The sequence below is a fragment of the Nestor notabilis genome, unplaced genomic scaffold, assembly GCF_000696875.1.
Source record: "Nestor notabilis isolate BGI_N333 unplaced genomic scaffold, ASM69687v1 scaffold11272, whole genome shotgun sequence".
Lineage (NCBI taxonomy): Eukaryota > Metazoa > Chordata > Aves > Psittaciformes > Psittacidae > Nestor > Nestor notabilis.
Window position 1 is genome coordinate 81,337 of NW_009917945.1, and position 27,488 is coordinate 108,824.

The window sequence follows — 27,488 nt, forward strand, 5'->3', positions numbered from 1 at the left end:
ACAGAACTGTTTCATAATTTACTGGATTTGTGTTAGAAATATTTACTCTAGAACTACTATCAGCCATGCCTTACAGAAACAACATGAACAGGTTCCTGTAATGCATCTAAATCCCACCCATTTATCCTGCCCACTGACTGCAGAGACCGACCAGCTGAAATTTGTTTTCAATAGAGTGAACAAATCTATGTTTAACTGCATTGTTTTGGTATAGTCATGTGCTGAAAAAAGACAAAACTAAATGACCTTAAAATAGAAGTGGTGTACAGAAACTGAAGTTACATCAGTGAGTACAGCTGGAGTACCATGATGTCTTAAATCCATTAGTGCAGAATCGAGGAGGATCAAGGCAGGTACATTCCACGTACAGGAAGGCAAGTGATTTGACAGTAAATGTGTCAATACTGTGCTATAATATCCAGTACCAAAGGTTGTAGTGTCTCAGAACCGCAATCTATCAGACATCACTTTTTCATTTGACATTTTACACCTTTACATTATGTTCCTACTATTGGCTTTGGCATTTTACAGACAGCTTTAATAGTCAAATCCTACTCATTCACAGAACCATAATTCATTCATTTTCATAGATTTATCCTTCCAATATCTGAAGAAGGCTTATAAGGACACTGGAGAGGGACTCTTCATCAGGAACTCTAGTGACAGGACAAGGGGTAATGGGTTCAAACTCAAACAGGGGAAGTTCAGGTTAGATACAGGGAAGAAGTTCTTTACTGTGAGGGTGGTGAGGCACTGGAATGGGTTGCCCAAGGAAGCTGTGAATGCTCCATCCCTGGCAGTGTCCAAGGCCAGACAGGACAGGGCCTTGAGCAACCTGGTCTAGTGTGATGAGTCCCTGACCATGGCAAGGGGGTTGGAACTTGATGATTTTAAGATCCTTTCCAACACAAACCATTCTATGAATCTGTGATTCTATGATCCTGCAACTTTGCATCCAAACAGAAAGTTCCATTATAAGAAAGACCACATAAAGAAGGAAATGACAAAATTAAACAGCTTCTTCCAGAACAGGAATATTATTGTGAGCCAGCAACACTCTGAGGAAAGCGATGCTTACTACTTTCCAGCATCTTCAGCCTCAAACAAAAATACTCACCTTACAACCATGTGAGGCACTTACGCCTTCTGTTACCACTCAAAGCTTCCCATGTCTGCCAGGTACCCCAGCCTCTCATATTTCAGAGTTACAAGACCACAGGCATAGCATTTTCGACACAACAACATCTGCAGCTTAATCTTTACAGAGGGAGTAAGCAGTAAGTACGCATTTGAAGGGTGATATGCAGTCCGAAACATTTCCATGTTCAGACTCTAGGCTCTCTCTAATGTGATCTTTCATAAATTTTCTGTGCCTTGTATAGATTATACATATTTTCATTCAAAATTGTATTTTGTTAGAAAGTTTTATTTGCCATTTACAAGTTTTATTTCCATGAAATGCATGGTTCCAGTAAAAAGTAGTTTATTTTTATCATTTTATATTTAAAACACCCATGAAAAATTACGAAGGATTTCAGGTTTTAGCCAAAAGCTGAATGTTTCCTGCTTAGAAATGCGAAAGCAGTACATTATAAGAAATGCTGCCTGGATTTCATACAGGCCACACTCTGCTATTGACCCAATCCACCCTCTCAGAGGATATCTTGCATTGCCAGCTTTCTACACCATAGCACAATGGAGCAGAGTAATTCATTAAGAGGCTGTGGAACATCCCCTCATTTATAGTGTCACTATACACAGAGGAAAACAGATGAGAAATACAGGACAGCCTGGGCATTTCAGGTTCCCAAGGATTAATAACTGCACAGAAAGAGCAAAGATGCAACACTTCGATAGAAGGAAGTTTTTCCTGGAAGAAAAGTAAGAACCATCCCAGGTTGGATACTGGCAGATGGATGAATAATGCCACTGTAAGTATAAAAGCTTACAGTGAAATGCATTCCCACCCATTATGTTAGCCACTTGTCTCATGTAGCTCCTATCACTGAAAATTAGAAAACAGAATTTGCAGGCATGACACCCTCCAGCCTATTCTTTTGTAGTTACAGCCAAGTCTTCCCAAGTCCCACCTAAGCTGTAGCTTCAGCCAGAGAAACCACCAGGAGTGCTGCATACACTGCTGCCCATCTTCCTTCATTTTCAAACTGGGGGCTCCCCCATCACCACCCCTCTCACAGCCAGATGATGCCAACCAGCCAAATGGCTTAGCCACAGCTCCAGCAACACACAGGGAAACAGACTGAGGCTTTGCTTAGAGGACATCAACTGGAACCAGCTCTTGCATGAAAAAGGTGCTATCAGCACAGGTTCCTTGGGACAAGGAAGATACTTCCAGAAGGACTTTTTAATTTCACTTCTTCTATTTCACCCTCCCTTCTTCTGTATAGAGGAGAAAAACAAACGCCAGACTGGCAAGGAGGGTCATAAGCCCTGTTTGGAAAGCAGTAATGGACAGATGGGAAAGGCAACAAGCCACCTCACAGTTAGGGCTTGCTGACAACCAAGGAAGACTGTAGCAGTGAACAGTGCATAATGCACACCTTTAATGAACAGCAGTCTTCAGACAGTAGCCCTGAGATATGCATGTAGATGACAGAATACCTGCCCCTAAAAAACAAACCAAAAAAAAAAAACCAAACAAACAAACAAAAAAAAACCTCAATTGCCACACATGCAGCTCAAAATTTATGTTATGCACATGTTGAATGCCAAAAGCATTCTCATAAACTTTCATAGTCCTACTTTTCACCATGGTTACATACCATGATGCTGGTGCTATGACCACAGCAATCACCTGTACTCATCCTTTCTAATATGGAAAGCACAGAGTGGGAGTCAGGTCAAACAGGTTTTTTGTCCTAGTCCCCTTGTGAAATGTGTGGACAAGACTGTGAGGTAGGTGTCACAGCCACAGTCCCAGGGTACACCATTAGCAACAGCAGCAAAGAGCACGTCTGTGCAAACCCAGACTCTCAAGTCAAACCTTCTCTCTATTCTGCAGCATAGGAACATATACCTTGTCCCTATCATACACCAGTTTTTACTTCCGATCATTTGCAAAAGATATGGTTTCTTCCACAGTATTCAGAAGTTCACAGGTATTTCAACAATCAGTGCAAACCACTTAAGACCCAATGTATCTAAGATCATTACTTACTTCGGAAGCAGTAGCTCCAAACTTTAAGTAAAAAAAGGTATCCTTAGCCTTGAAGAAGCAGTGCTTTATTATGCTTGAAATTACTATTTAAACTGATTATATCAATGAAAAGTATTTGCACTTGACTATGAAAGTAAACAACATGTGACAAGTGAAAATATCTGCTGAAATTTAAATTGGCCTTCAAACTGATCATATTAACTATTTATCACAATGTATTATGATGATTTAAAAAAAGAATCATTTAGCAAAATTAAATTAGCAGATCATTCTACTATGGGCTGTCACTTTAACTGCATCTGATTTATGAAACCACCCACACAGTATATCAAACCAGAAAGACATGGGTTTAGATACATCCCTTCTAATTTACGGAAATTCTTGTCTCAAACACATTAAAAAGACTAGTGTTAAATCCTATCTTCAGCATTCACATTTGTTTTAAGCGTATTGACAGTATGTCTTCAGCATCATTAAAAACACTAGTATTAAAGATATTACATTACCTGAAAACTATCTAAGATGCATTGTACCATTGGATACTTTTGACTGAAATAGAAGGCTGAAATACAAGTGATTAAATTATCAGATCTGGTTTTTAACTATAAGTTTAAGGTTATATCATGCTTCGTTACAACGTTCTGGACAGCAACAGCCTTTAATTCAAAAGGCTAACAGTGCTAGCATGGTCCCTGGTAATCCGTTGCTCAGTTTTCCTTTTGTCCAAGATGTCTGCAAAAAAGCTGGGAATTGTTTAAAGAGGTTGATGTCATGTCAGCTATTTAATAGTGATGTCCAAAGGATTTTTTTGTTTGTTTGTTTTAAGTCTTTGTTATTAGTCTAAGTCTACTTAGCAATATGTCTTACCACACTAATGCTATTAGGATTAATCCTGTATAAAGATCTATACAAGAAGTTCCAGAACAAATCAGGATACACAGTATGGTGTCTCTGCTGTGAGTTACTGTACTGCCTGATTCAACTGCACAGCTTGATTAATAAATCAAACCACCACTCAATCTCTGGCTCCTTCTGAGGAACAACCTACACTTTCGATATTTGGGAACAGTACCAGTAAAACCTCCACAAATTCAGGAAAATACCTGAAAGTTTCCTTGTTTTTCCAGTGATGAAAGATAAAAGTTTTACCAAAGACTTGTTTAGCTGTAAGGTTTTCATCTGTTTTTCCACAATTTCAACCAACAAAAAGAATAAAAACCACATTCCAAGATATAATGGGATGAAGATTCAGCTTTCGCTCTTTTGAAAAAGGTCAGATTCAAATACTAAGATAAATTCAAGCATGTGTTGATATTAACTTGCTCATACCTCATTCTGACTTATCCAACATTTACGGTATAACTAAGAAATATTTGTGTGTGTGTATTTTCTAACTGCAATGTTCACAGTTATGGTTACAGAATTATAACCCTTGTCAAAAGTCAGGGTCATTGGTAAATTGCCCACAACATAAAATTTGTGATATCTTTTAACCAGAGAACAGCCACAAAATACACAAATCTGAATTATTCTCCTAAACAGAGGTTTGGCTCCATCACATCTGTCACTAAGGGCAAATCACGCCCGACAAATTTGATGGCCTTCTACAATGGGGTTTTACAGCACTGGTGAATAACAGAAGAGTGACTGAAAGCATCTACCTGGATTGTGCAAAACATTTGGCACTGTCCTGCACAACATCCTTGTCTCTAAACTGGAAAGACATGGATTTGATGGATGTACCCCTTGGTGGATAAAGGGATTGGCTGGATGGTCACACTCAGAGTTGCGGTCAATGGCTCAATGTCCAAGTGGAGACCAGTGAGGAGTGGCATTCCGCAGGGACCAGTATTGGCACTGAGTTGGGCTTGTTCAGCCTGGAGAAGAGTAGGCTCCAGGGACACCTTCTAGCAGCCTTCCAGTGCCTAAAGGACCTTTTACAAGGGCATGTATTGATAAGACAAGGGGGAATGCTTTGTATGATCTTTTCATAATACCAATTACCATCCTTGACTGTCACATTAGGCTATATATGTTCTCTCCTAATTTTTGTTTGTAGTAACTGCCTTTCTAATTAAATCAAGGTTAAAAAAAAAGGGGGGGGGGGGGGGGGCAGGAATATACTTATTTTCAGTTGCAGTAATAGAGTAGAAAAATGGAAAACAGCAAAATAAAATTAAACCAATCTTATAAGAATTATGAAAAACTACAAACGCTAGTTATGCTTTCATAACTAGATCTTCAGTGTAGTCTATGCAAAAGTTTCAGATTGAAATTAAGTAGTGTGTAATGATGCAGCAGTTTGTATGCAACCCAAACTCACAACAACTGATGGACAGGTAGGGAAGCTCCCTCTCCAGCCTGCAAGGGCCCACTCTGTTGATCATGATCTGAACCTGCATCCACAAATAGCACAAAAACAGAGGAGAAAGATGGGAGATCTCCAATTAATTCTCATATAAAAGACATGAGATGAAATAATTTACCCAGGAAAAAGATGACAAGGTATTAAGTTGTGCTCACTCAGGGACTGTTTAAGCTGGCACCTTACCACCAGATTTGAAGAGGCATGGGACTGCTTGCCTCTCCTTACCTTGAAACCATGCCATTCACAGAAAGACATACAAGATGTACGATAGCAGGGAAAGAAGCAGCAGGAGGGAAATCTTGCCCACAGCTGACTTCTTGCTTTGAAACTCTTGCTCAGTTGCACTTTCATACCAGAGGGATTTCTCTGTTTTGGTTTAAACTTTCTGTGCAAGGTCACTTATTCACATGTAATTATAAAGGCTTCTGGAGGAGAAATAATGTAACTAGCAGATAATACCGCTTCATTACTGCAGTACCTGGGCAATGAAGTGGACAAGGAAGATTTCACCATTCTCCATAAACATCTCTGAAGATGGCACTCTCTTTGGCTACTGGTATCTAGCCAGCTGCATGCAGAATAGACACTCTGGCTGCAATTAGTTTGTTTTATCTTCTTATCCAAGGGACTCACTTTTTCACATAATTTGTGTCTGTACCTCTTATTTGAAGCTAAAAGAGAAAGTTGCTCCGGTATGCTAGCTAAATACAAGTTCGTGCTTATGAGAAAACTCCCCTAGAGAGATGAGTTTGCATTGGTTTTGGGGAGAATTAGCTAACAGTAAGATCCATGAAAAAAATAAACAAATAAATAAATGTTACAAGCAAGGATATTCCACTTGCTTGTTGAGTATGCCGTAACATCTTCACTCCTGGAGTGAGTGAAAGGTCACATAGCATCATATAGGCAGACACATGGTGCAACCATTGTGCTACAGGACTTGCACTGATACCTATCTACAGAGACTCTATCTTGGGCTGCCTTCAAAAGCTAAAGTTAGGGATCACATTAAATATTCTGACTGTATCTGGCCCCAAAACATAGGTTAGTGTCTTAGTGTCCTCTGCTAGAGGCTGAAAAAAATGAGCCATTTACTGAAAAATAACAAGGCAGAAAATTATGTTTATATTTTAGAGAAAACAGTGTAAAAACTGAATAACCAATACTAATATCAAATTTCATTACTCTTACCATTTGAAATTCCATAAAGAAATTCTACTCTATCAAAATAGTGGAGTGGTTAGCTCTGCAAATATATGTTATACAATGAAGAACACCTGAAATCACAGAGAACTGGACTACATAATAATCTTGTAATCACTGGCAGAAGAGGAAGTATGGAAAACAGGTATAGCTAGAAGATCTGGAACCTAGAGGAGATTATTTTAGAATTTTAGAAGCCAGCTTATTTTGAAAAAGAAGTAAAATCTTGTAAATTTCTAATGTTTTCTAAAAGCATTAGCATTCCTCAGGTGGCCAGTATTGGCTCAGTTTTAGGGAAAAAAACATAGAGGTAACAGTATTAAATTGCTTCGTACATACAATATCAAGATGACCAAATACATTTTCAGATATCGGCCAGCAGATAAATGGATTGTTCGAATTTGTAATGCTCCCATACTGAGATTTTGATTTCAACCAACTCCCTTGAAAACCACTCTAAGCAGGATTGATAAAGACAGGGCAAATGCTGCCAGGCCACCATCAGCACTGTGCCACTCGGGCAGCTGGGTGCACGCTCTAATCACCAAGGATTGCTGTCTTCCTATTTCCTACCAAAAATTGTTTCAGAATGAAAAAATCCTCCAGCTCTTAAGTGACATTCGTATTTTCCCCATTTCTCGTATTTTTAACTCTTTTCTGCAATTTCATATTTACTACACATAGAAAGATCTGTTGTTAAGGATATGGGTGAGTCTTGCTTCCTGAGTAATTCAGGTCAAAACCTTCTTTAAAAAAAACATTTTAAAGACTTGAAAAAATACAGCAGGGGGGTCACAGTTCATATTTAAGAAACTTACCATATAATAAAAGAATTGTTATAATACAGATCACAGCCAAGTGACATCCAGATTCAGCAAAAAGATCAAAAAGAGTAAGAGCCAAACACCATGAATGCAAAAAGTATTGCCAGTTTTCAGTGGAGTCAGGCACTCACCCTTTCAATAATTCACCTATTCCTCAGCTATGGGATGCCAATGCCTAAGGAAAGAAAATGAATCAGTAGCACACTGAGAAGTACAGGTTAGCCTGGAGCTGTGCAGGAACCCGTCAGCAGCACATTAATTGGTATTGACAACAGAACAAAAAGTGAGAGCCACTGCTGGAGGAGGAACCATAAAAGATGCACAGAAAGCTCAGGGAGACTTGGAAGGCAGAGGCAAATGTAGCAAAACAAAACAGTAAATAAAAATCTGACTGCAACAGGAAAATCTGTGGAAGAGCACAGGAAATCAGTCAAGAAGGGAGAAGACACTCCCATATCTTACCATTTGCCACTACTAGACTGCTCCCAGGATATCACCCAGTGAGCTAAGCCAGAGCTCACCTGGGCTTGTACTTTACCTAGACATGGAAAACCCCATAGACATTTAAGAAAACTTTGCTTTTAAATATCTTTAAGCAATCACCAGTGGAATCACAAAGGCTGATGCCTCATGTTTCCAAATTCTTTTCTTCCAAATTCTTTCAAAATATCCAGGAGACAAAACTCCATGAATATAAGCCAGAAAAAAAACAGACTGAACCTGAGTTTCTCACTGACTTTACTTCTGATTTACATCAGCAGATTTAGCAGAGTAAGAAAAAAAAAAACCCCACATAGTATAACCCAAAGTTGCTACAGCCTATGATTTTTTTATCCCTTCAATATCTTGCTGATGTCTTTTAAGAATATCAACAAGAAAGCACACAGTTACACCATAAAAGCAGAATGTTTTGCCTGGGTCTAAATGCTTGGTCTACCTACTCCAGCATAGTCCTGACATACTATATAAAGATGTACATATAGATATTTATCAAACCTCTACAGTGCAGGTTTTTTGCACAGGTTCTAGGTTTGACTGGGGTATAATTCATGCACATAGCAGTGGCAGATTTTCTTACAACTTTCCTAAATTTTCCTATTAATCATGGATGGGTATCTCAAGCAGCACGACACTGTATTATGCAAGTAGTTTCTAAATTCTGCTCTTACTTATAACATGATAAATGTGCTGTTCTCCACCTCCACTTCCCCTCCCCCTTCCCAAATTCTGGAATATTTTCAAGTAATAAGAACTTCTATGCAGAAAGAAAAAAAAAAAAAAGGAAAGAAAAGTTACTCATGTAAATGCTTTCTCTGCTTATCACAAGCCAGTATTTCTGTACGTGTCTAACTCCAGGGATTCCCATCTTACATAACAACACTACCAAATCTTGATGGGTTTACAGGTGAAAATTATATAGTTTCCTTTCTTCCAAATACTATAATTCCATCAAAGAATGAAAACCAGTAACACCGTAATACTTTACATCAAGATTTCCAAATTAATCCTTTTCTTTTTTTTAGGGGCTATTTTTCCAAGAACCAGGGAAGGTAACGTTTTTCTTTTTTCACCCTCATTGTCTGGTATTCTCTTATGGGAACAGTAGACATATTCCTCCTTCTTCTTAATTTGAAATTAAGAATAAATCGATAATTCCCTTCTGTGTAATCCCCATTTCATTGTCCATTCCAATTTTTCAAAAACCACAAATAATCCAGAACTCCATGTGAAGGACAGAATGACTCATTCTCACAGTTTCCATCTGCTTATACAAATGTTCATGGTTTGATTTCACATGCGTGGTAATGATACAATGCATTTAAAAGCTATCAGACTATACAATTTACTCATATAAACAACAGATAAAGCAGCAGAGATTACAATAACAATGACATGCTTTTCAGAGACAGCTACAGGTGTCTACCCTTCTATTCACAGCTCCTGGACTTTCTGAAACACTACCAACTTTGTTCTCTGATGCCAAGATAAAAATTGAAAATAGGGTTCAAAACCCTATCTTTCTATTAGTGACTTAAATGAGATGAAATAAATTCATAAATTTAGTATTTAAGCAGTCAAATTTTGTGATGGTTCCTAGTTTCTTGTCACTATTATGCCTTAATAGTAAATTCCTCACTACTGAGAGTTCTCATGCACAATCACATAGCTTTTTTCTCCCCAAAGTCAACAATTGCCAAGCAAGGTAAATGAGGAAAACACAGTTGCAAATGCTTATAATCATGAAGGTGGTGGTACGATGGTGAAATCTTTCCAGTGGCCAACACTGCAGCTGGACAGGTAAACACAAACTCTCAGTGCCTTTCATTTCTTGTCCCTTTTTTTCTGTTATTGGCCTCTTCCCAAATCTTTACCCATAAAATTCTGCCTATTGCTTCTTGGCTGAAAGTGTTGGGAAGGAAGCAACAAATGAACAAGGACTCTGACATGCCAGAAAAGGGTACTGTTTCCAACAATAAATCTTGCAAAATGGGCCAGCAGTACAGCTAAGCATGTGTACAATTCTCTCTGTGTGGTGCTGCATACAACAATAACCTTGCATATGTCCCACCACAGGTCACTCCACCACCAGTCTGATAACAGTTGGAGGCAGAAAGAGACACACCATGGTGGCATACTGATCACTACCAGAGATGAAGGCTCAGCCATCTGCCTCCTGCTACTTGCATGACAATACAAGATGCAGTTTAAAACATCCTTGTTTTGTTAGATAGCCTTAGCCCTCTGCTCACCCCTTGCATGGGGCAACACAGCTTCTCTTTACACAAGAGGATGCACAGGCCCTTATTATCACGAACACAGCTAGCAGACTGAGAGAAGCAATCGTCCCTGTCTGCCAAGCACTCATTAGACCACATCTACAATACTGCATCCAGCACTGGTCTTCCAATACCAGAAAGATCAACTAGAGCAAGATAAGCAATGCCTCCAAGATGGTCAGGTAGCTGGAGCACTTGCTCTGTGAGAACAGGCTAAGGGAACAGGCCTGTTCAGCCTGAGGAAGAAATTATTTTGAAGGGATGTAACAGCAGCCTTCCAACACTTGCAAGGAGCTGGAGAACTCCTGCAAGGGGTATCAAGAATAGGGACCAGGATCTTCCCAGTGATGCCTTGTGGGAACACAATAGACAATGGGCATAAATTGAAACAAGAGACGTTCAGACTGGGTATTAGAAGAAACTCTTCTACCATGAGGGCAGTCAAGTAGTGGAAAAGATTAAACAAAGAGGTTACACAGGCTCCACCATTGGATATTCTCAAGACTTGATTGGCTCTGTACCTTGAACAGAGGTGGCTCTTATGGTACGGACAGTGAGGTCCATACCCAGCAGAAGTTTGGACCTTTGGTAAAATCTGAGTCTTATTTCCCTCTTGAACTAAGAGGAGAAAGTGCACCTGCCAGTACTGTACCCCAGCACACTGGAAAAGGAAAGATATATCAGAACAGGAACTGTACTGTGCCTGTGCAGTAGCCCTCAGCAGGGTTTTCCCCAGGTTTCATGAAAGATGGGCATGCAATAGGCAAGATGAAGCAGTCAGAAGTTAGAATGTGTCAACACCCCACTGTCTTGTGACTTCATTTGCAAGGCGAAGAGTGAGAATTTATCCATGTATGTATTATACGTGAAGCACATATGTAAGTGTTTCAACCCTCCCAGGCAGAGTGAAGTTGAATAAATAGATTATGTGTAATTAAAAAAAAAGTTCAGTAAGTGCACTACAGAGTACTGATGCATTCATGTGCCAGCTCAGGAGCCCGCAGCAGGAACCTTGTCAGTGCACGGAGGTAGTCTGGTAAAAACTTGGACTGAGCACAGAAGAGGGCACACAGGAAAAAAATTACAAGGTCCTTTACAAAGTAACAGCCATTTCTCCTGTTATCCCACGCTACAGTAACTACGTATTCTCACATGTCACTATTACCCTGATACTGAATAACCTACGCTGTCCTTGTTCTTAGCGCATTCCTTTCTTACACCACTGCTGTCTTATAAATACACACACATATCTACTACAAAATACTACACTGAGATCCCCACCAGTCCAAAAGCACTCAAGCCACATCTGCTTTTGAAGGAAGCGAAGGTGACCCAGGCTAAGCAGCAGCTGGTCCTGATGCACACAAGCAACAGGGGCTGTCACTGGCACAGAAAGAAATTGAACTGGATCAGCAGATTGAAAGTGGACTGTCTGCTGAATGTCACCACAATGCAGTCCCAGATAGATCCCAGAAACACTTCAACAGGAACACAGTATAGTTTCCCACAGCTTTGCATCCCACTAACAATTAAACTTGGCTTAAGGAAAGGAAAGCCTGTTAAGACTTCTCACTGCTGTCTCTCTTGTAGATTGCTACCTGAAGAAGGACCTTGTGGTACCAAAGATTTATTTATTCCATGCACGGCACCTTATTTATTCCATGTGACACACACCCAAGGTGCCAGCAACAGGCAAAAGGTTAGACATAAGCAATAATTCAAAGACCAAGATGGTGACCAGTTAAAACAAATAGCCATTTAATTGAAAGACTTCTTCAGTTATACTTTGCTCTGAATATGGATCACAATACTCTTATAATTAAAAGAGGAAGTTTAATAATTCAAAGACCAAGATGGTGACCAGTTAAAACAAATAGCTATTTAATTGAAAGACTTCTTCAGTTATACTTTGCTCTGAATATGGATCACAATACTCTTATAATTAAAAGAGGAAGTTTTCTTAACTTTGTTTTTATTCATCTCTGATGAGACATCAAAAAAAAGTGATGCAGATGAAATTAAAACAAAGCACCACTTTCAAACATAAAACCTCTATATGCAGCCAGAACAGCAAATGCAAAATTATCTCCTGTCTTTGGTCAGTGTTGTAACTTGAAGTTCCACCAATTACTTCTCTATTTATTTTTCCAGTGAGTCTGAGAGCATGGAATCAGTTAATAAATGCAACTCAGAGATGCTCACTCTTGCCAAACGTGACCTAATGCATACTAACCTTACTTACAAGTTTGGAGTTAAAGCAGTTTTGTACTTTCCATTTCTTTTCATTTGAGTTGATCAGTTCAATTTGAGCTTTGTCTGTTTCTAAAAGACAGATTTCATATAGATTAGAAAACTAACCTTTCACTGAGAAGCAGAACCATCTGAACTGAGAGCATGCAAGGAAATGCAGATGTGAAAAAGGCTAGCACTATGATAAAGTACACAGTTGTATCTCAGGAAAAAAAAGAGGCAGAGGCTGAGGAAAAGGAGGATCTCAAAAAAATAGTGTTTCATAACTGAGGGAAGTGGAAGAGAGTGACTGGAGAATAGGGCATAAACTATTTTCTTTCCTGCCAATGTGCTATTAACTGACAGAGTGACAGAAACAGATGGAAATTGGGTCAACAATGCTAGAAGAACAGAAACTCCACAGTGCTATCTCCGTACAGAAGAAAAGAAGATAGGATAGTCTGTTAGAAACACATAACATGAAATGCAAGTGAAGTACAAGCAAGTCTCTTGCACCTTCTATCATACAATCTGCCCTGAAATGTCAAGAAAACTAAACATGCCTATCTCTGTTACCAGGAAAGAGAATACTCTTACAGATCAATGGGAGTCATTCCCTGATTTATGGATCTCATATCCCTCAGAATACTTCTCATAAATATCATGATCCATATGGTGTCCAAGTGTTACATTTAGTGTTTGATTTAGCTAAAAGGTACTTAAAACAAACTAAACCAGATCCAAGATGTTCCTATGCAGCTGGAGGTTCCCCACTGATTCTTCCTTAGCTGAGCCTCAGGAATGTAGAGTGCCCTTAATAATTCAAGTTCATTAAATCAGATCTAAAGAATAGAAAAAAGATGCATTTTATGCAAAGATTCTCAGAAAATCCTCCATAGAACTGCGGACCTGCTCTATCTGGATTTTTTTAGCAACACATATCTTAAGCAAGGTGACTATTCACTGCTCTGTAAAGACTTCACTACCATTTTTTAACTGTTTTGGTTGGGGGTTTTTAACCACCGTTCACAGCTCCGAGTAAAGAGCCTGACTTCTGCAGGTAGACAACAGAAAACCTGCAAAAGCCAGCAACAGGGAAAGGCAATGTTACCAGGAGCACACAACCAGTGTCATCCGAGAACTCTAGCAAAAAGTTAAGTGGAAAAAAACGAAATAGGCAGGGACAGACAGGCCAAGGAAATAATACATAGATACATACACACACAAAGAGTTTTGTAAACATGGAGTGACAAAGGAAAAAAAGATAAAAAAGAGCAAATTCATGAGGGGAAAAAAGACGGCAGAAGCAACAAAAAAAATTGTATTTTACTGCCATCCAGAGCTTGCTAAACTTTAAAAATCTCTCAAAATATTGATTAGGTTAGAAATCCCAACTACAGCATATATAGCAGGGAAAATTACTCCCTCACGACTCCAATCAGAAAGATTTGCAGGCAAGGAAACATGAAGGAGGTAATAAACACCAGCACTGAAGCAGTAGCAGAAGAAAGTGTATCACTGTGAGCACATGACTGCTGGTTGAGAAACGGAAAGAGAGAAAACTGTAATAAGAAAAATTGTCAGAAGGTCAGAAGCTGATCTTCAGACAATCATAAACATGAGTCAGAATACGCAAAACAGTTAATGACTAGTAATTCATTGGACAGCAGCTACACAAAAAGACAACAAATTCATATTCAGAGCTTTTGTTTGGCGTGGTGGCATTTTGTTTGTTTTACTTTTAGACTATTACTTTGGTGATAACTGATAATTGTCTTTAAAAGGTGTTAAATACTCCTTTGCAAATACAGTCATATTCTGCCCCCGTAGTAAATAGTAACTGTCGGTTTGTTGCTGAGCTGAAGCATGAGCTTTCTCCTCTCCAGAGAAGGCATGACATAATAAGTTCTTAGTTCACTGCCCAGACATCACTATATGGAATAAATAACTAACACTTTTTAAGGTCAATGAAAAGCAACAACAATTTACATTGCTACAGCCTAAGACCAACAGCTACATAAAGTAACATTTTGCTGGCAGATTCCTAATGTTGGTATCTGGAACAATCACCAATAGCTGTGTGTTTAAATAAGGACCACCCTAAAGCATATGCATTGCTTACGCTTTTCTCAGTGAAAGCTTAACAGGTTTTGCTGATGAGACCTGTGATAAATTGATCCACTCAAGGGAGGAACCACAGCCTCTAGTCAAAAAGACTAGTGTCCTGGCCACTCTGGAAGTTGGCATGCTACCTCCTGCTATTATAACATGGTAAATGAAGCATTAGCTAAAACGAACAAACCTGAACAAAACACACAAACGCCTCAGTAAAAATGTACAGGTTTATTATAAATACAGCAGTGGACATTTTTTGATTTGGAGACAGTTACCCCGTTAGTCTGCAATACAGCCTCAAGTACGTAACTATGGTCTACCCAAAAACATCGCATGGATTTCTTAAACTCCTTACCAATTTCACTATCAAGCTTGGCAAAGGCATAACAACATGTAAGTGCTGACAAAATTAAAATTAACACAGAATTCTCTTTACTCAAAGAAGTCTCTAAAGTAGTCAGGTATGTACGTTTTTTGGTTGTTTGGTTGGTGGCGTTTTTTTTCATTTGTTTGTTTCTTTGTAATCAAAAATCTGACACTAGGTCAAATTTCAGCTGAACAGTTTTCTGGTAGTAGTTTTACTTAGGCTATGTACCCATCTTCCAAGAGATTTCAAGGCCCAAGTGTATGTCTTGAACAGTAACCCAGACACCACTAATGGTATGATAAGTTGCATCAGTGAACTAAAACAGGAATGGATAGGTTAGTTGTAAGGCGACACAAATCAGGCTTTCCTCCAAACAGGAACTGACAGACTGCAATCAATTTGTTACAGTCATGGTGGAATTTACATCAGCAATCTCATCTTAGTAACCACAAAGACTGCCTCTAAACATCACTGGAGAAAGACAGGCACCTCCAAATGGTGACCATCACATTCTGTAAGAGCTAAGACACTTTATTTATAAAAAAGAAAAAGAAAAAAAAAAGATTAGCAATGACCTTTGGAAACAGCCAACATGACAAGGTGAAGAAAATCTACAATCCTTGGGACCTCTCAGAAGGTGGTGGCACACACCAGTCAATGGATACCACTCAGCTCTTTGAGAATTCCCTACAGATCAGCAATACACCCTGAGAATCCTATTTAATGCCACAACATTGCAAGAACCATTCAATTCCCTCTTCCACTGTCTTCAGGCCATCATTTATCCTACCAAATCTCTCTGCATCTACCTTTTCCCTCTTTGAAGCCTTGAACTGAGAGCACCAAAGATGCTGAGAGATACTATGAGTCCTTGGAAAATTAGTACTTTGTGGACAGAAACAGACATTCAGAGCACATTAAATAACCATACTGCTAAAAGAAATCTGTAACTATTTTCACCAAGATTTTCACTACCTCATTGGAGACACAGAAAAATATAGTTAAGAGTAAATCCAAACATTCTTTAGCATTTTCAGCATTACCACATGCGTACAGATCATTAAAGTACAGCAAGATGGAGGAGTTTCCCCAATCTCAGCCTACTTGAGAGTCCTTTATTCCTAGGCACTAATGATATTTATATTTCCGATGGTAAAAATATGGTAAAATCTAAAAAATATTTATGCCTTCAGTAATTTTTGTTCAAGCATGACAGTGAACTTTGGCGTATTGCCATTAAATGGAAATACTAAAAAAAAGTGAAAAATTTCTTTTTATAGCTGTTGACAGTGTAGCTGCAGAGCTACTACAAAGTAAGAAATATTACTGTTATTAAGTGGGATGATGCTTTAAAATTGACTAATCTTGATCATATAAAATGCTAGTGTGTTCTATAAACTTCTCACAACACAGAGATAAATCAAATCAAAAAGGCTCAAAAAGACACTAAGTCAAGTACGCCTTCCTAGATACAACTATTAGGTACTAGGGAATGGCATTGGGATTTGATTTATGGTTTTAGCGCAACAAAAACTTTAGAGTTCATGTGTAAATAACACATTTACTTGCAAGGTGCTATAAAACTGATTCCCTGCTCAGGTTTCTACAAGGAGAAAAAACAAACAAGGTACTTGCTGCAACTATTACTGACCTTCCTCAATATCGGGGGAAAGATTTCAAGTCAATAACAATCTAGCACAAGCAGCCCTGGGAAACCCATCAGCTACTGAACCTGAATGAGATCCTAATCAGTCCTGACACTCCTTCCTAAGCAATAATCATTGGATCTTATCACCTAACCTTGCATTTTACCAAGGAATGCTGCTGCACCCTATTATTTTGGTTGCAAAGTAAATCTGAAGAACATCATATAGCATCTGTTACCCGATTTGGAAAACTCTATACCACTTTCCATATACGGGAAAATGACAGTCTCCACCAGCAAGAAAACATCAAAGGCCTACTGGACATGTAATGATGTATTTACGTTTCCTTTCCTGTATCAAAGAACAAAGGTTTTAAAAAAATAAAAAAAAAAAGTCTCTATTTATACAGACATTTTTAATAAATCAAAAGACAAATCAGTGTTTTATCTTTTTGTCACACTTCTGGCAAACGTTTTCCTTACTTTTTTTATAGCACACATAAGTGACTATAAAGCTATTAAAAAAAAAAAAAAAAAAACAATTACAGAGAAACTTTTCGGGACAATGATTGTTTCCAACACTGACAATTACAGAAGCCTTATCATGAATTTCATGCAGTACCTTACAGTATGAAGCATTTTTGAAGCACTTCAGTTAATTTTCTCCCTCCCTCCCCTTTTCTGTTGACTGCAAGTCTGATAAAAATAGGAACACAGACATTCAAGTTATGACAATTTCTCTCACAATCCTCAAATAAGATCACAGAGAAGAGAATTATTTATTTATTTGTTATTTTAGCCTTATTCCGTTATGCAGAATATGCACGAAGTTTAAGCTCCTGGGCTACTGCAAAGTCCTACTGCATTGCTCTGCAATAGTGCAACATGCTTGACGTATAAAACTAAGTGAGATTCATCTATTTGTAGGTTCACAGTACCTCCACAAACATCACAGGCTTCATTATGAATTGTTCACTGGCAAAATTTCTGGTTTAGCATCAGATTGTTTTTGTTAGTCACTACAATTTCAATTCATTTTTATAGCTAAAATCTAGTTTTCCCAGTTAGAAGAGCATGATTATTTTTAAAAAGGACATGGAGTTGCTGGAGCAAGTCCAGAGGAGGGCCATGAGGGTGATAATAGGGCTAAAGCACCTCCTGCATGGAGACAGGCTGAGGAAGTTGGGGCAGTTCAGCCTGGAGAAGAGAAGGCTGCGTGGAGACCTCATAGCAGCCTTCCAGTATCTGGAGGGGGCCTACATGGATGCTGGGGAGGGACTCTTCATCAGGGACTGCAGCAACAGGACAAGGGGTAATGGCTTCAAACTCAAACAGGGGAAGTTTAGATTAGATATAAGGAAGAAGTTTTTTACAGTGAGGGTGGTGAGGCACTGGAATGGGTTGCTCAAGGAAGTTGTAAATGCTCCAACCCTGGTGGTGTTCAAGGCCAGGCTGGACAGAGCCTTGGGTGACAGAGGTTAGTGGGTGGGGTTCCTGCCCATGGCAGGGGGGGGGGAACTAGATGATCTTAAGGTCCTTTCCAACCCTAACTATTCTATGATTCTATCCACAGAATTTCTCTAGTTCCTTCTATTTTTCACTCTCTTCTGTCAAAAACCAAAGAATCAGATGTTGTGACTGAAATTGTCCACTATGTTCTAGCTGTGGAAGCAATTGTGGAAGTATTTTTCTAATCTGCTCCTGAAAAGATCTTATGAGAGTGCAGCCAAGAATGGAGAACATTTTCCCAAAGATTTTGGGACATAAGGACAAGCAACCAAACCATCCTTGATTCCACCATCTTGCTATCATCTAGATTTTGTGATATCCAATTTTCAGTTTTGGAACTGTCTCCTAGGCTTTAGGGTTTTTTCCTTCTCACCCCCTAACCACACTACTGAGGCTCCCATCCAGGAGCTTCTCCTGAGACAGCTTCATGTTTCTTGTGACAATTCAACAATGCTCCATCTCTGGCCCTTTCTCCTCCCTCTCTCTTCACAACTTACATTGCAAGCAAATTTCCATTCTGCCCAAAATTTTCAGCTGTGACTTTGTTGTCTGGATCTATCCCCTCAGGCAGGGGGGTCATCTAATTAAATTCACCTAATCAAACACAGACATCTACAGTATATGTATCTACATCTGAGGCCAGTCATCTAGATTCTATTAATAGAGAAGCACTTCCAGATATCTAATACTGGATATCTAAGACTGGAGGAGTCATGTCTTCAAAGGGACTTTTTGTCTCCATTGACTACAAAGATTTCAGATTATATTGATAGCTACAATGTAGGAGTTCAAAGTTCATTGTCTAAACTCTACTTCCCTAACATCTCTTTGGAAATCGTCTGCTGTCCAAGACACATACTATTCGACTCCTAGCCTCCTTATTACTATTTTTCTGCTTCCACTATTTATCATACCTACCTATTGTTTCTCACTTTATACTAACAATATTTATAATATATCTATAATTTTTAACTTTTGGACTAAAGCTACTAAAAACAACTAATGAGAGAAACTTTTTATTTTTTTTCCAAAATTAAGGTTTGGTTCTACCACAATCCAATGTATTGTTGCAACTTAGCATTGAGAAGCGTATTTTCAAAGTTCTATGTATATATCAGACACATACATTTGGACATACTGGTTTTCTGGGGGGAAGGGGTAAAATCCCATCCTACATATTTTTTCTGCATGTCTTTAGGTAGCTAATTGGAAATAACATATTGTGCATAATAATAGATTAACTGTGTTTTCATATCCCTTAAACAAAAAAAATCAGTGAACTTGTAGTCAAAGGGCCCTAAACTGAAGATGAACTTTTGATTTGTTGTGCTTTCTTACAAATAAGATGGAAAACTACAAACTTACAAATAAGTAAGTTACAAACTGGAAAACTTACAAATAAGATGGAAAAAATTGTGTACACCTTGTTTTGCAAGTGTGCTCTAAAAACAAAAGAAAAAAAAAACCTCTACTTGAAACAGATTAGAATAGTAAGGAAAAAAAAACAACCAATTAAAGCAATTACACCAATTGAATAGTATTACCTCTTGAAAGCAATTCAATTCTCATTTACTCATAAAAAGAATTTAGGGGGATTTGCTTATTTGTTTTGCTTTCTGGTTGAATAAGTGATTTCAACTGCTAAAGCAAACTTGAAAGACAGGGGAAAAAAATAACTGTTCTGGTACTAACAGAATAGTGGGAACCCAATTTTTAAAAAGCAAAATATATAAGCTCTTCTGCTCAATCAACAACAGTAAGACACATTCATCATACTGTAGTATCAGACTAGCCCAGTGCTTTGAAAGGGGAAGAAGCTGCCAGCAGAAAAAGAAGAGCTGATGTAAAATCTGTACCTGCAAATCAATATCTGGATCTGGGCTAATAGGAAGAGTGGCTGTTGCAAGGGTGCGAGTGAGAAGCCAGTTAAGATCACTGCTGCAAGGTGCACATGTGGCCTACCAGAAAGACTGCAAAGGTACGCTTTTGAAAGGAGAATGGAGCAGGATTCCCAGGTAGCATAATTCCTCCTGGCTCAGTTTCTTAACCACAAATTTCTCTCCAATCGCTTCAATTCAGTCTTCCTCCACAGATCATTTTGTTCATTCTCTTACTTCCCTTGCTGTATATTATCACCTAGCTTTTCAATAGTCTCAAGGAAGAGGAAAAAAAATACATAAGCAAGAAAAAGACAGAAGGAAGGACAAATGGAAGGACAGAAAAAACAAACAAATGCTTACATTTCCCCTTTCATATCAGGTTATATGTAGTGCAGTAAAATATAAAATAGATGATTGAAAAATTAAATCTTGCAAGGGAGAGATTATTAAAAATACTGCCTAGATTTTTTCCTTTTTTTTTAATTCTTAGCAAAGCACTGTTTCTTTTCAAAAGGATTTTAGTGCAAATCTGGCTTTGATAAGCAGTATAATCACCAGCTTTACTTCAATACAAAAATACAGCATCATGAAACATGGGCTTTGAGGAAAGCTCAAGACATCACCTTGTTCATCCCTTGCTTCAGAACTGCTTGAGGACCAACCAGACTATCTCTGACACACAACTCTTCTTAAAATCCCAGTCATGGAGACTCCACAGCATGCCACCCCACCACCCACAACCTATTCCAGTGCATAGATACAGGGTTATACTATGTTACCATCTAAATGAAGCAGATATGGCAAACATTATCTCTCTGCTCTTCTTTGTACAGCTGTAGTAAGGGTGGGATGAGAGGGCATTCCTTAAATTGTGAGGACTAAAGGATAAAGTGGAAGACCTCAGGTTGTCCTCCTGCACCTGAGCTCTAAGTTCCTGACTCTGAACCTTTCTGTGCTGCAACCTTAATAGCAGGATTACCATATTCTAAGAGATGGCAGGGTGGATGACAACCCAGAGTGAATGGGCACCTCAAGCTCCAGCTCCAGGAAAGGTGTGGAGGGATGAGGGAGAAGGCAGTGTAGGCCCACCCACAGGACCTGACAATTATATGGGTAAGAGCAGGCAGGTTTCCTTGCCAAAAAATGGTCTCCGCAATATGGGTGGCTTGGTGGTGTCAGTTTGCAACAACTGGAGAGTGAGGCGAAAAACATAGGAGGGATTACTCCTTGCACCAAACTGTGGCAAAATTCTGCAGCATGGGATTTTTCTGTGCTTCTGAAGCCAACAGTCTTGAGACTAAATGCTCATTTTCCACAAGATATACGACTTTATAGTAGTGAGCAATAACTTATGATGCACTCAATCTAAACTGAAAGATTCCAAGAGCAAAATCTGGCCACAAGAATCATCATCAATACAAATACTCACTGTCTCAACAGCAAGGATACACTGCAATACAACATAATGCTCTATAATGCAATATATAATATATGCAGCATTAAGTCCTGGCATTAGTGTAACCCTTCCAAGCACTTCATGATAAAGTTTAAATTTATTCTACTGCTCTCCTATTCAAAGTCCTAGACAAGCATTAAATTAACATTTGTGGAGAAGATAATCTATTAAATACAATTATGGAAGGAATTAGAAACTATTCAGTGGCTTCCTTTCAGAACTGCTATGATAGCAGTCCCTTAGAAGAGCAAAAGGCAGAAATCACAAAGGCCCACAGAGTCTGACTTTTGAACTGGGCACCAGCTTTCTTGCTCCCTGAGTTTCCTCCTAAGTCCCACCAAAGCACAGGCTCCAAAATACTTTGTCAGCATTTCCAGAAATCTCTGCAGAGGATTTCTAGTGAATGGTTGAAATGAACATGAACAGATGCTGGAGGCAAGACTTTTTCTTTTTGTAGTTTTTCTTTAACAGCTTCCATGATAACACTAAGATCAGTATTTTCTTTACGGGGAGGGATGGGGGTGAGGAAAGGGAACAAAAAGTTGTTCCTTGTTGAGCCAAGCCTTCATCTTCAAGAATGTATATTGTGCACTTTTATCTTCAAAATTCATGCAAAACCACATGGGCCTTTATCAAGAAAATAACCCATAAGATAGCAGAGATAACCAGTACACCCTATCCTCAATTGCTGTTACTGTTGATACTATCACTAAATTATTCTTTTAAATATCCATGCTGAGGGACACTACTATTTAGATGCAGGTTGAACATCCAAGAAATTGGCCTAAAACCCATTACAGTCAGAACCCAAAGTGAATCCATTTGGAAAGGTAAACCTGACAACAAGCTAGCAGGAAGGCTATATCCTTACTTCTTTTCCACTGGTGTTCTCCAGCCCATAGTCATAGCCTGGCAGTCTCTTGTGACACATGCTATATAAAGTATATACAGCACCGTCCTACAACATAGCGTCAGTTGCAGTGGTTTTGTTTGGTTGGGTTTTTTCAGTTCTAGTTCAATGAGGGTCTTTTTGCCTTCCTCCCAAACAAGAATGCACACATCCTTATAAAAGTTTCAGATATGCTTCATCTCTGGTTTAGGCAACCAGAAGCAGAATGAGGGTGACACTTACTATCTTTATGCAACTTCCGGGGTCCATTCCCAATTCCAGTCTAAGTTTTGATCTTACTTTTTAGTCATTAATTGATTAGATCCTACTTACATCAGGTGACACCTCCATAAGCAAGCACAACACAGATTAGAAAGAAATCATGAATAAGAGTCAACAGAAGTGCACTCATGCGAAGGGATTCTTCCAGTGAGCAGACTCCCAGAGCAACATTGCCTGCACTTGAATCTCATCACATCTAACACACACTTAGATCCATTTCCTATGAGGGGAAAAAAAAATCATTACTCTTCTTTAAAATTAGTACAGTTTTGTATAGCCCTGAACCAGCAACTAGTATCCATAATGCATGCAAGAGATTACTTAACTATTTTTTGCAGAATTCCCTCTGCTGCTGGGGTAACTGACTCAAATACAAGCTACGAGATAGAGCTGATTTCCTTTACTTCAGCATTTCTCAGTGTTATGGTGTTATATAAATTCTTGCTTTCACATTTTAACATTAACACATTATCATACTATCCTGTTTTGTGTCACTAGCAATGAACAGCCACACAGGTTAAAGTAAAAGGTTAAGAGTTGTATCTTGTATATTACTACACAAATGAACTACTGGAAGGGAAAAAAACAACTCAAAATCAGCAGGCTTAAAACAGCAGTTGGCATCAACCACAGTATCAGTATTTCAAAGCCCCAGCTGTGAGCCTACCTCCATGTCCTTCCGTATCTCAGCCAGCGTATAGAGGACATGACAGGCACTCACCTCCACCCTCATCCCTACCACCCTCCAGTCAAAACCAGAGCCCTTCATTCTGCCATGCAGTAAAGCACATCTAATGCCACCAGCCTTGGGCTTCCTTGTGGCCTTGTGCCTGCTGCCTTCCAGGTGTTGAGAGGAATAAGCAGAAAGCCAGGACCACCAGGCACCTCTTGGGAGCCATGTGGCTCTGGCCTGTGGTGCAGAAGAGAACCTCACTCCAGCTGCTGCCGTGGCATACCTAATTTAAAGTAGTTCACTTCCCACTAGTAGTATATACACTTCAGCGTGTGGATCATTGGGCTAAACAAAACTGAAGTACTCTTTTTTTAACAGAAACTGCTCTCTTCTGTGTCCATTTTAGTGATCTTTCATGAAAATGTCATTATTCAGTGGGTGTTTTTACTATCACTTGTCACTACCATTTTAAATGTACCACAGACTAAAACTACTCTGAGAATTCCACACAGGAGCTAGGCATTTGCAAAATTACAAAAAATTTAATTAAAAAGTTCAATATTTTATTTGACAGATTTGTGTCTATTTCCCCTCTCAATCAACTTAATGAAGAGACTAAAGTGGCATCAAAAACCAATTTATGCTTTCAGGTTTTCAGGACTGAAGTTTCATATATTCTGAACAGTGGTAATCTGAGAATTTACATTAAGCAAAATCATCTCCAAGATGACTGCTGTTCCAAAAAATCTGACCATTACTGAGGTTTCTCATACCGATGACATGAGTCACATTTCTAGGAATCTTTTGCCCTTGCAGGAAGAACTGTAGTTTCAGTGAGTGTCCAAAATCTGCAGCGCAACCAGGCAGTCATGCAGCACTCTCCTTATTCAACACAAAATATTTCATTATCACAAAACCTACTATGCAAGTGGCTTCCATTGGTCCTGTTCTTTTAAAATACACATCCCAGGTAGTGTTTTGAACAGTTTCTACATAAAAGAGATTAGCCTAACTGAGACTAGCCTAACTGGCATCTTTGACCTCAAAAAGCTGAAGAGTTCCTTGTTGCACATACAATGCAGCTTTGCCAACACTTTTCACATACACTTCAAAAGCTTTATTCAGGGGTAGATTTGATGCTTGTTTCCAGCCACTACTAATTGGTCAGCTCTGGTCCTTTCTTAGATTTAATTACCAATGCTAACTAGGTACCTTTTATGTAAAATACCAAAAATTAACTTGCACTATTCACCAAAAAAAAAAAAAAATAAAAGAAAAAAAAGAGATTTATCAAAAGTCTGTGCATCTTCTGTGCATCTTTATCTTATTTTTGTAACTGGTTTAAGCTACGTATTATCAGTATTATTCTACCACATCTACAGTAACCAAGTCACTTTATAATACATATTAATGTCTCTCTTTCTTAAGTTTGATTCACAAAATTCAACAAATTAATGCAGTACATACCAGAATAATCAAATGTAATGAAGAATTTTGTGCTACCTTAACTAAATAATAACAAAACCTAATAAAAGTAATTCAATATTGGAAAAATAATATAGGGGACTGTGGCTGACAGATGTCCACCAACTCCATCAACACTAACTCTCCTACCAGACATAACAAAGAACAGGAGAAAAAATTGGTAATTCTCCCTAAATACGAATTCTATGTTGTGCAATAGCTGAAGCTTCAAACTACCAAGAAAAGCCAACAGCTTGCATGATTCAATATTTTATCCAGTAAGACGCCATCCCACATTTAAATAAGAAATGTGCCATGTCAAACTTTCTTTGCTTCATTCTGCAGTTAAAATGTCTTTCCCCAAGCACCCACAAGATATTTTAACACAATCACAACTTATTTCTCTCACTCACAAAAAAATTTCCATTACATGCATAAAAGAATAATATGTCAAGGGGCACACAAACACCCCACACACACCGTCATACCCTTCCCTGCGAAGTGCTACTCAGTTAGGATGAATTCCACTAATATATCCAGAAAAGTACTGTAGCAACCGCTAAAAAAATATTTACTTGTAATATAAGTTTTGTATTCACCACAAACTTATTCATAAAACTTTTGTTCAACTCTTTATGAATCCACTGATATTCTCAATGCACTTATTCCCATTATGTCTTTTTTGTCATGTATCCACTTATCCTGCATCTATTGGCCATAACAGCTGCCTATAATGACCTTAGTGTGCAGAGGGATCCTGTGGATGTTAGAGGCAATAGGAAGTAGCAGGCACTGCAGTGGAATACAGTACCTAGACCTAAATTTAGAAAAGTCTAGCAAAGCTTCATAGTCTCTAGCCCTTTGCAATACATCACATAGTTAATGAAACGAAACCTGGTCAGTAATTAAGCCTCTCTGCTTTGGCCACCTCACATTCTTAAACATACTTTTGTGAACAGCTTTGCCTCACTCCAGAACTTAAAAGCCCAAACCGAAGCTAATGATTAACATGCTGATTAAATGAATGCTTAACACCAAGTTACAATGTGCTGCGATGCTTTTTTCTTTTCTCTCAACAATTGTATCAAGAATATTTATTCTTCAGTTGAATAACATTCACTAAGCACTTCATCAAACAAAGCCAACAACATTACAGCCCATTAATTTTTCAGTTTGGTCTAAAGCCAGAACCAGTTTAAATACCTCAACGTCTTTCATCCTGCAAGTAATCACATTAATATGCGTCTCCCTTCCCCCAACCCAAACAGTACCACTTACATACTTTGCATTGCCCCTTGCTAATATCTGTTAAAAAAAAAAATACACCACCACTCTACCCAAAAAGAGAATAAATTAGCCAAAAAATCTCTTTTGAAATCTCAGAAATGAGGTCACATCATCTCTTATTATACCCTGAATTTTGCCAAGGCCTCCATCAGCAATTAAAGAAAAGAACATGAGGATATTTTAGAGGACAGTTTTGGGATGAAATTTTTCAGCATAAAAGAAACCAAAGGAAAAGCTTGCAACAGGGTTTAAAAGAAAAGCAACGGTGGCATGTGGCAGAAAGCAAGTACAGAACAGCTGAAATCTGAGGTTCTGTAGATACAACTTCAGAAGAAAATGCTGCATGCAGATATCCTGATATCCCAGAAGCAGTGATCCATGACCTTGCTTTATCATACACTTTTATATCGGTAAGCTTTTACCCATTCTCTCTCTCTTCTCTTTTGGTGCCTTTCTAGGACACTCACACAAACCATCAGCTTAACTTGACTTTCCATCAAATTTGGTTGAAACCAAGCAAAAGGCGTAACAGCTACTGAGAAATGACCAGACAGACACACGGCCTGTGTCCAGCATAATGAGGAGAGCAGGCTGCCATCGTGTCTGTCTGGACAGAGAGCAACAGTGCAGCTAAAAAGTCAAAAAAGTGGCAAAGTCTTCCTATCAAACATACCATTCTCACGTCATGAACATGGTATATATTTGCAGTCCAGACTCACCTCAAAGTTGGTCCTTAAGTTAGGTGGCCTAGCTCCTAAGTGACCTCCAAAGGCTTTGTAAAAAAAGAAGCCTCCATGTCAATGCCCAACACTGTAGTCTTTATTGTCATGATGTAAAGTTTCACTAAAATCTTCTTTGAATGAGTTTTACAGATTTATTTTCAGATTCTCTTTAATTCCTTAAATTCAGGAGCTGGATTTTGTATCAAACAGAAGCCTTTTTACGATTCACAATAAAACCTTGAACAAAACAACACGATCGTGGAGTGTTACAGAAAGGACTCAGACCTGCAGCATCTGTCACTGGCCAAGAAAGGCAGTCTTCCTAAAATCCTGCCTGCCAGAAACACTGCCGTTCACAGTTCTTTATGGTGTCTGACAGCATTCTTCCTGCTCAAACACTTCTGATGGGAAAGTTCCTATAAGGAGGTCTTGTTGCTGGTTTCAGATGATAACTCAAGGAAGAAATTAAAATCCCTGTATTTACTGTGATGCCAATACAAAATATATAGAAATACAGCTTCCTACTTTAAAGATATTTCAAAAACTACATAGAAAAGTACAACTTTGAAAAAATCTGCTGTTACATGATAGCAGTAGTTGATACACATTCATGCATATTT

At 38.6% G+C, this 27,488-nt stretch overlaps 1 protein-coding gene across 1 annotated transcript in view; it reads right to left on the reverse strand.

The window, feature by feature from the left end:
• Nucleotides 1-27,488, reverse strand: part of LOC104401789 (LIM zinc-binding domain-containing Nebulette) — a gene marked incomplete at both ends in the record, with an annotated part of 110,177 nt that overhangs the window by 41,514 nt on the left and 41,175 nt on the right. The gene's annotated exons all lie outside the window — the stretch shown is intronic.